The sequence below is a fragment of the Physeter macrocephalus genome, chromosome 14, assembly GCF_002837175.3.
Source record: "Physeter macrocephalus isolate SW-GA chromosome 14, ASM283717v5, whole genome shotgun sequence".
Taxonomy (NCBI): Eukaryota; Metazoa; Chordata; class Mammalia; order Artiodactyla; family Physeteridae; genus Physeter; species Physeter macrocephalus.
The window spans coordinates 77,786,975-77,795,654 of NC_041227.1; positions in this window are offsets into that span (position 1 = coordinate 77,786,975).

The window sequence follows — 8,680 nt, forward strand, 5'->3', positions numbered from 1 at the left end:
GCCGCTGGGCCTGCGCGTCCGGAGCCTGTGCTCCGCCGCGGGAGAGGCCACGACAGCGAGAGGCCCGCATACCGCAAAAGAACAAACAAACAAAAACAACCTACTTGCACTGCTTCTCCCTCTTTTTACCAGGGCAGGAAAACCTCCCCCGCGCCCCTGCTCAACTTTGCCTCACGTCCCATTTGCCAGAAGGGGGTCACGTGACTACACTTACGTGGCTCGCTGGTCAGAGCAGGTGAATTTCATGACCGTCTCCATCCAGTCAGGGCTCAGCCCGTGGCCTGAAGAATTGCGGCGGCTGCCTTTGGACAATTCAATCTGCCACAGTCTGCAAGCTGTCCCCGTGAAGGCCAGCCAGGCTGTGGAGGGAGGGAGCCCTGGGCCTCCGCTTCCCGGGGGCCAGGTTTCCTCATCTGTAAAATGGGGCTGAATATACCACCTTTCAGAGGTGGTGTCCTATACCTGGAGCGCAGGACATGATGCTGAAACAAGGGGATTCAGGGGAGTGGCGCACTGCTGGCCCTGCCTTCCTTCTCAGGCCCCTGCAGTCCTCTCCTCCGCTCTGGTGTCAGCCGCTCTGGTGTCAGCCGAGGCTGCAGCAGCAGGAATTAATGAATGGAATGCATGCTTGTAACAACTTTGTTGCTTCTGTCTTTCTGCCCTCCCGCCCGCGCACTCTCCCGTCTGAGAGCTTACTGGGAACCGGGAGTGGTAGGAGGCAGGGAGGAGGCAGGAGCCGTCAGCGCACTGAGCGCCTCCTGCCTGCAGGCTCCGGCAGGCAGGGTGTGCGCCCTTGAAGCTCATCAGATTCCCTACCGAGGCCCCCCAGGCCCCCACAGGCCAGAGGCCAGTCAGTTCTAAGACGAGGGACAGAGGCTGGCGGGCAGAGGGGAGCTCCTTGCTTGGCTGGGCCAGACCCAGGTCTGTGTGGCCTCAGCCCTGCTCCCCCTCCAGCCAGGAGCAGAGACAAGGACCCCAACATGCTCATTAAAGGGCCGGAATCCTGTGACTTAAAACACAGCCTCCCAGATCTGAAACCAGGGAATTCAAAGGCCTTCCTCAGCCTGGGAGACAGACCTCCCGCTGAGCAGAGGGCAAGGGAGGGGGAGCGGGGGCTGTGCTGAAGTTACAGGGGTCCCAGAGGCCTGATGACAGGGCTGGGGCAGGTAGGGGGTCCAGGTGCCTTGGGGGCACCACAGTATCTCCTCCCCCTCCTCCCCCTCCTCTTCCCCCCCTAGGGATGATACGCTGTGGATGATAAGCTGTGGTTCCCTATTTCCGGCATATCCTAGCTCTGTGTACCCATTGCCACGGTCCGCCCCACGGGCCCCCAGCCGTCCCGCCATCTTCCTCCTCGCCTGCGGCTGCCACCGTCTGCTCCGTGCCAGTTGGGGCCAGGGATGGGCGGCGAGAGGTCGAAGCTCCCTGACCAGCCTCGGCCGGGCCGCCCTCTCCGTCGGTGGGGGGAGCCGGGAAGCCAAAGCAGTAGAGAGAGAGCAGCGGGCTGGGTCAGCGGCTAGCACGTCCTCAAGCCTGGTGGGCGGTCCCCGCGCAGCCCCCCGCGGCATCCTCCCCCTCCCCCTCCTCCCCCTCCTCCCCCTCCCCTTCCCCTCCTCCCCCTCTAAAATTGCCTGCTTGCAATTCCACCTCAGCTCCACCCTGGGGCCTAAAGCTCTGGCTGCCTGCAGAGCTTGTGGTGCCCAGGCCAGGGCTGCACAGCTGAGTTCACTGATTCGCCTGCAGGTCACCCCACGTCTCTGGGCCTCAGTGTACCCGTCTGTAAAGTGGGAGCACCCAGGAGTAAAGGAAATCCCACAGTCAGTCTGGCCCTCAGCAAATGTGTGTCCAGCTCCTGTTCTGACGGGGAGGGGGTGCACGGCGGTGAGCAGGACCCCAACGTCCCTCGCCCAAGGGACTGCGGTTGGCAGGGAAGAGCCACGGGACACTGGCGGTCACGGGGCAGGTGTGTCTGCAGAGGCCTGACCACGCCACCACCACCCCTAGGCCTCAAGGAGGCCACCCACTGCCCAGGAAGTGAGCAGGCCCAGCCTGGTGAGAAGGAGGGGCCGGTCAAGGCCCTGAGACGTAGAGTGTCCAGACCAACCGACCTTTCCCCAAATGAGGCCCGTGCACGCGAGGCCACCCGGCGGGCATGCAGCCCTAGTCCCTGACCTGCGTACACTCAGGTGCCCTCGGCTCACCGGCCAGTCACTGGACAGAGGGAGAAGACAAGCCAGGGCAAGGCTGCAGGCAAAAGCCTGCCTTGTCTGCGCCCTCAGGGAGGGCCGCTCCCTGTCCCAGCCCAGCCAGTCATTGGCTCAGGCTGCCCCGGAGGTGGGGGGACCTTTTCAGGGACCCGGCTCTGCCCCTGGGCAAAGCAGCTGCAGTAATCCACGGGCAGGCCTTCGAGAAAAATGCAGGTGGCATAGGGATCTCAGGTTAAACTCAGAGACAGAAAGTAGGATGGAGGTCACCTGGGGCTTTGGGGAGAGGAAGGGGAGTTGTGGTTTAACGGGGACAGAGTTTCAGTTTGGAAAGATGAAAGTTCTGGAGGTGATGGTGGTGATGGCTGCACCACCGTGGGAATGTGCTTGATGCCCCTGAACTGGACACTTTATGATAGTTCAAACGGTAAGTTTTATGTTACATAGATTTTATCACTTTTATTTATTTTTTGGCCGCACCGCGCGGCTTGTGGAACTTCCCTGACCAGGGATCAAACCAGGGCCCCCTGCAGTGGAAGCGCAGAGTCTTAACCACTGGACCACCAGCGAAGTCCCACAATTTTTTAGAATGTAAAAAAAGGCGGGGAGAGGGGCTTCCCTGGTGGCGCAGTGGTTAAGAATCCGCCTGCCAACGCAGGGGACACGGTTTCGAGCCCTGGTCCGGGAAGATCCCACATGCCGCGGAGCAACTAAGCCCGCGCGCCACAACTACTGAGCCCACGTGCCACAACTGCTGAAGCCTGAGCGCCTAGAGCCCGTGCTCCGCAACAAGAGAAGCCACGGCAATGAGAAGCCCGCGCACCGCAACGAAGACCCAACGCAGCCGAAAATTAATTAATTAATTAATTATTTTTTTTAAAAAAGGCTGGGAGAGTCTGGGTGGGCACTGACATCGTCCACGACGGGCACTTTGCCTGATGGCCTCAATGATGCTGCCTCCTCACACCCCACCAGCATCCCATAATACCTACCCCACGCAAAGTCTCCTCAGCACCCATGGCCGGCGGCCTGAACACACTCGACCCCATCGATGTCTGCACTGTGGCAGCCTCCAGGGGATGGAGATAAAGCCGGCTGTACTCCCCGCACCATGTCCCTGTCCCCAGGAGCCCCCGGAGCACAGGCTGACCCTCACCCCTGGTCTGGCCTCACAGGGCTAAGATGTAGGGGGCAGGTTTAGCTCCTGCGGGAATCCGGCTGCCTGGGAAGGGCAGCCTGGCAAGTTTGATTCGGTACTTTTCCCCCTGGAACCAGGTTGTCCCTGGAGACCTAATCTCCTCTGGGGCTTTAAAAGCATCCAACTTGCCAAGGAAGAGGCCAGCTCCTGGCCCGAGGCGATGCCAGCTTCCCATTTTCACTGGGACCATGTTAAGCCCCAAGGGGGAGGCTACCAAGAGTCCCGGTATCTCCCGCGGTGCCCACAGGAACGACGGACTGTGCCTGCCCTGTGCCTGGGGCTCCCGTCCCCCATCTCTGAGCCCCGACGGCCCCACTGGCTGCCTGTTGTACAGGCAGGGCGTGGGGTGCCCTGGGCCCCAGCAGGTGAGCACACCACAATGCGTCCCTCCTGGAGGGGCTGCTGGGCGCGCAGGGGGCCCCTCCTCCCGCCCAGAGCCCGGCCCTTTATACCTGAAGCGTCGGCCACCACGAATTACATCAAACCCAAAACCCAGCCGCCACTCAAGGCCAGCGGGATCTACCCGTCCAGTCTGCCGAGACCACCCCACTTTTATCTCTGAACATCTTGCATCCAGGCAACCTCTCATCCTGGGCCACTCGGTCACCCTGCCGCCCACAGCCAAGCAGTATAGCAGGTTGAGCGGTGTCCCCCCAGAAGGTATGCCCACCTGGAACCTCAGAATGTGACCTTATTTGGAAAGAGGGTCTTTGCAGATATAATTAAGATGAGGGGGCTTCCCTGGTGGCGCAGTGGTTGAGAGTCCACCCGCCAATGCAGGGGACACGGGTTCGAGCCCTGGTCTGGGAGGATCCCACGTGCCGCGGAGCGGCTGGGCCCGTGCGCCACAACTACTGAGACTGCGCGTCTGGAGCCTGTGCTCCGCAACAAGAGAGGCCGCGACAGTGAGAGGCCCGCGCACCGCGATGAAGAGTGGCCCCCACTCGCCGCAACTAGAAGAAAGCCCACACACAGAAACGAAGACCCAAGGCAGCCAAAAATAAATAAATAAATAAATAAAAATGAGGATACCAAGATGAGATTGTCCTGGCTTAGGGCTGGCTTTCAATTCAATGACAATACAGCAGAAGCTAACACAACATTGTAAATCAACTACACTCCAATAAAAATTAATTTTAAAAATGAAATAAATTCAATGACAAGTGTCTTTACAAAAGACAGAAAAGACACACACACACACACACACACACACACACACACACACACACACACGGGGTGTGTGAAGACAGAGGCAGGGACTAGACTGATACATCCACAGGCCAAGGAACGCCAAGGGCTGCCGGCCACCGCCAAAGCTGGGAAGAGGCCTGGACCAGATTCTCCCTCGAGCCTCTAGAAGGAACAGACCCTGCCGACACCTGGATCTTGGACTTCGGGCCTCCACGGCGCAAGAGAACACATTTTTGTGGTTTTAAGCCCCCCTCTTTGTGGTCACGTGTTACAACAGCTCCAGGAAACTCCAGGGGCCCCGTGTGCCCCGCCTGCCCAGGCTGACCCCACGGGGGGTGGGGGGCAGAGGCCTCAATGCCACCTCCCACCCCAGCCCGAGGTTTCCTGGGGCCTGAGCCCCCACTGCTCAGCCAGCTCTGGGCACAGAATCTGTTTCCCATACACAGTTTTTTGAACTCAATTTCATTTTTCTCACCCAAGGAAGGAGTCGGGAAGAGAATACCCAGACGCTCAGGCTGCAGCATGTCAGGGGAGGAGGGAAGTTTTGTGGTCTGTTGAAGGTTTTCCCCCTTTCTCTGGCATTATCTGTCCTTTCTGATTTTCCTCTAATAAATATGGGGGTGACGGCCTCTGAAAGTGGGTTCCTGTCCCCCAGGGGGCTCTGAGATGGGGGGGTCAGGGGGCACAGAAGGAAGCCGGCAGGTTCCCCGGGGCCTGGCCGGGCGGGGGCATGCAGGGCTGCCCTAGGCACCCCTCACCACCCCCAGAAGGTGCTCTGGGAATGGGTCACAGGATCCCCATTTCCCTGGCAGTTTCCAAAAACAAAACACCTTTCAAGAGCACCAGCCCTGCACTGCCTGCTCAGCCAGGAGCCCTGGCTTTCCTGAGAAGTTACGCAGCCCAGCTCAGCCCCCGGCCCGAGCTCAGGCAGCCTGTAGCCAATGTTGTGGGATTACTTGTGTCTCCCCCCAAAAATAAGATATGTTGAACCAGTCCCAGTACCTGCGCATGTGACCTTATTTGGAACTAGGGGGTCTTTGCAGAACATTAAGACGAGGACTTTGGGGTGGCCTAATGCAATATGACTGGTGTCCTTATAAGAAGAAGAAGGACAGGTGGTGACGGAGACAGAAGCCGGGAGACGCGTCCACAAGCCAAGTAGTGCTGAGGATGGCCGGCCACCCCCCGAAGCTGGGAGAGGCAGGAACGACTCTCCCCTACGGCTACAAAGGGAGCGTGGGCTGCCAACCCCTTGATCTCAGACTTGGAGCTGCAGAAGTGCGAGACCAGTTTCTGTTGTTTTAAGTCACCGGGCTTGTGGTCCCTTGTTACGGCAGCCCCAGGAAGCTCCTACAGCCAATGATGGACTAATAGGGGCCTTCAAACGGCTGACTTCCAGCCTCAAGGTGGTGACAGGTCTGAGCTTGAGGCCGTTCGAGGTCCCCGGTTCCCCAGCCAAGACGGCCATTCTTGCTGGCATCACCGCCTGCCCTTTCCTGTCCCCCGCATCGCCTTAAAGCTTTCCCTGAGAGCCCTCCCTCGCTGGAGCCCTTGCACAGAATTCCCTATCTTGGGCTCTGATCTAAAACAGTAGAAGTCAGCCTTGGATGGGCGGATGGGTGGAAGGAAAAGAGGGAAGGAAGGAAGGGAGGGAGGGAGGGAGGGAGGAAGATGAATGGTGAATGGGTGGATGGGTGGGTGGGTGGATGGGGGATGGAGAGAGAGGGGGGTGGAGCCGTAGGGCCCTAAGAAACCCACCTCAGGGCCCCCTCGCTGGCCGGAGATGGCTGAGAGCCTCCCTGAGTCTTCTGTCTCCCTTGCAGCCTGTCTGGGACACGTCTGCCATGATCTGGAGTTTTACAGGGAGGCCTCCCTCCAGCCGTGTGTTTCAATCTGCTGAGGGTAGGGGGAAGGGAAACCTTCTCCCTGCTGCTTCCCACGTGCTCTGCAGGGGCCTCAGGCAGCTGAAGGAGTCGGGAAAGCGGGGATCAGACCCCACCAGAAGCCTCTGGCTGCCCTCCCCCCTCCCCCAGGCTTCACAGCACAAGCCGGGCAAGCAGCACATAAGCCGGGGCAGGGGTGGACCCAGCCATGTCCACTTTCCTATTTACATGTTTCTGTGCTTTCCAACATTTCTATAGTGAAAGCAGTCGCTGTTATAATCAGAAAAATATAGTCTTGGAGACAAGGTCGGCGCCCTGGAGAGGCCCACAGGCCGAGCGACAGGCTCACAGCTCTTGGGGTGTTGTGTCTGGGCGCAGGGCAGGGCTCGGCCCGGGCTGGGAGGCTTGGGACGAAAGCAGGACCTGGAGGGGCACGGGCAGGGTGGGTGGGTAGAGGATGGTGCTCCAGGCAGGTGACAGTGGGAAGCCTGGGACCCCCAGGCGCTCAGCCCGCCTCGTGGCCGGGGAGGGGAGGACATGGTCCTCTGTCCTCCGGGACTCTGGCTGGGGATCTAGAGGTTGGTCCACACGGCTGAGAGCCGGGCCTTCCACCCAGACGGGTCCCAGATGGGCCCCAGGGAACACAGAGGCCCGCAGGCCAGAAGCACCACGCCCAGAGGGGCAGGGACTGGGGGAAGCAGCCCTCACCCACCCAGCTCCCTCCGCAGCCTCTTTCACTTGCTTCTGCGTAAAGTAAGCGAACGGAGGCAGGCAGCGGAGACCTTGACTAGGAAAGAGCCGGCCTCAGCCCTGCCCGGCGGGGCGGCGTTGGCAGCGTTCCTGGGAGGGCTGGGGGAGGGGAGAGAGGGGAGCGGGAGTGGGCTGAGCCCCGCGGTCCATCCAATTACGGCGGGAAGCGTGGAATGGCTGCTCCCTCCATCACTTGCCAGAGGCCCGGCCTCAGTTTCCCCATCGAGCCGTCACATGGCCTTGGTCCTGTGGCCCGGCTGGGGGAAGGCGCGAAGGGGTCTCGGGGGGGCCTCCCACAGAGCCCTGGGGCCAGGGACCCATCCGTGGCTCAGAGGGGGGCGCAGCAGGGGGAAGCAAAGCCAGGCCGCCGCCGCCCCCCGCCCCCCGCCCCCGCTGCCCCCCTCAGTGACGCTGCCGCACAACAGGGAACCTTGAAAGTGAACTGCAGGCCGTGCCCACGTGGCCGCCCGCACGTGTGTGCACAGGGTGTGTGCCGGGTGCGCGCCCTGTGTCTGCACCACGTGCACCTCGCTTCCTGGGGCAAAGCGGCTTCGGACCCAGACGGGCCTCCGCGCCCCGAGGGGCAGCGAGGGCAGCCCCTCTTACTGGGCCCTCGACCCGGGCAAACCCTTGACCGCCCTCCTTGGTGCAGTTTTACAGACGGGGAAACCGGAGCGCGGTGCCCTGCCCAGGATCCCACGGTGACGGAGCCTCGGTGCTCACCAGCCTGTGGAAGGGAGAAACTTCTCCCAGGGCCCCCTCTGCGCCCCACCCCAGCGTCCCGCTGTCCCCAGCTGCGCAGCCCCGTGGTGGTGGCAGGACGGCTGTCCCGAGCTCACGCAGAGGTGGCTCTGAGGGCCCCTCTGGGCCTGGCAGGGCTGGAGGGGTCCCTCCTGGCAGTCAGAGGAGGCCCCTGGGAGAGGCCATGGGTGCCCCCCCCCCACACCTGCTTCTCCCGATTCTACAGGCTCTGCTGACACCTGCTGGCCACTTATCCCATCACCATAGCAACCCCAGCTGTGCCTCGCAGCCCCCCAGCCAGGGGCGGATGGGTGGCGGCTGCCCAGCCGCGTGGTGGGAGCTGTGGAGGCCCGAGTGGCCCCCCAGCAGCGGGCTTCCTCTCCCAGGGACGGCTCCCATTCCTCCCATTAAACGCTGTGCCCCCTGCCCGCCCCCACTCCTACCTCTCTCGCCTGATGCTCCCCGGAGCTCGAGGTGTCTGCACCCAGGCCCCTAACTGGGACCCTCAATTGAATCATCATCCCCCCCGCCAGGCTTCTGGGTCTCCTCTCAGGCACAGTGACCCCTCCCACCCCACTTGGACCCCCAGAAGCCGGGGGGTGCCTCCCACCTCCCCCAGCTCCTCTGGGTCTCCCTCCTCGGTAGCTCTGGCCTTTGCCCACTTCACTCCATAGCCTCTTCTACGTCCTCACCCTGTCACCCCTGTCACCTTC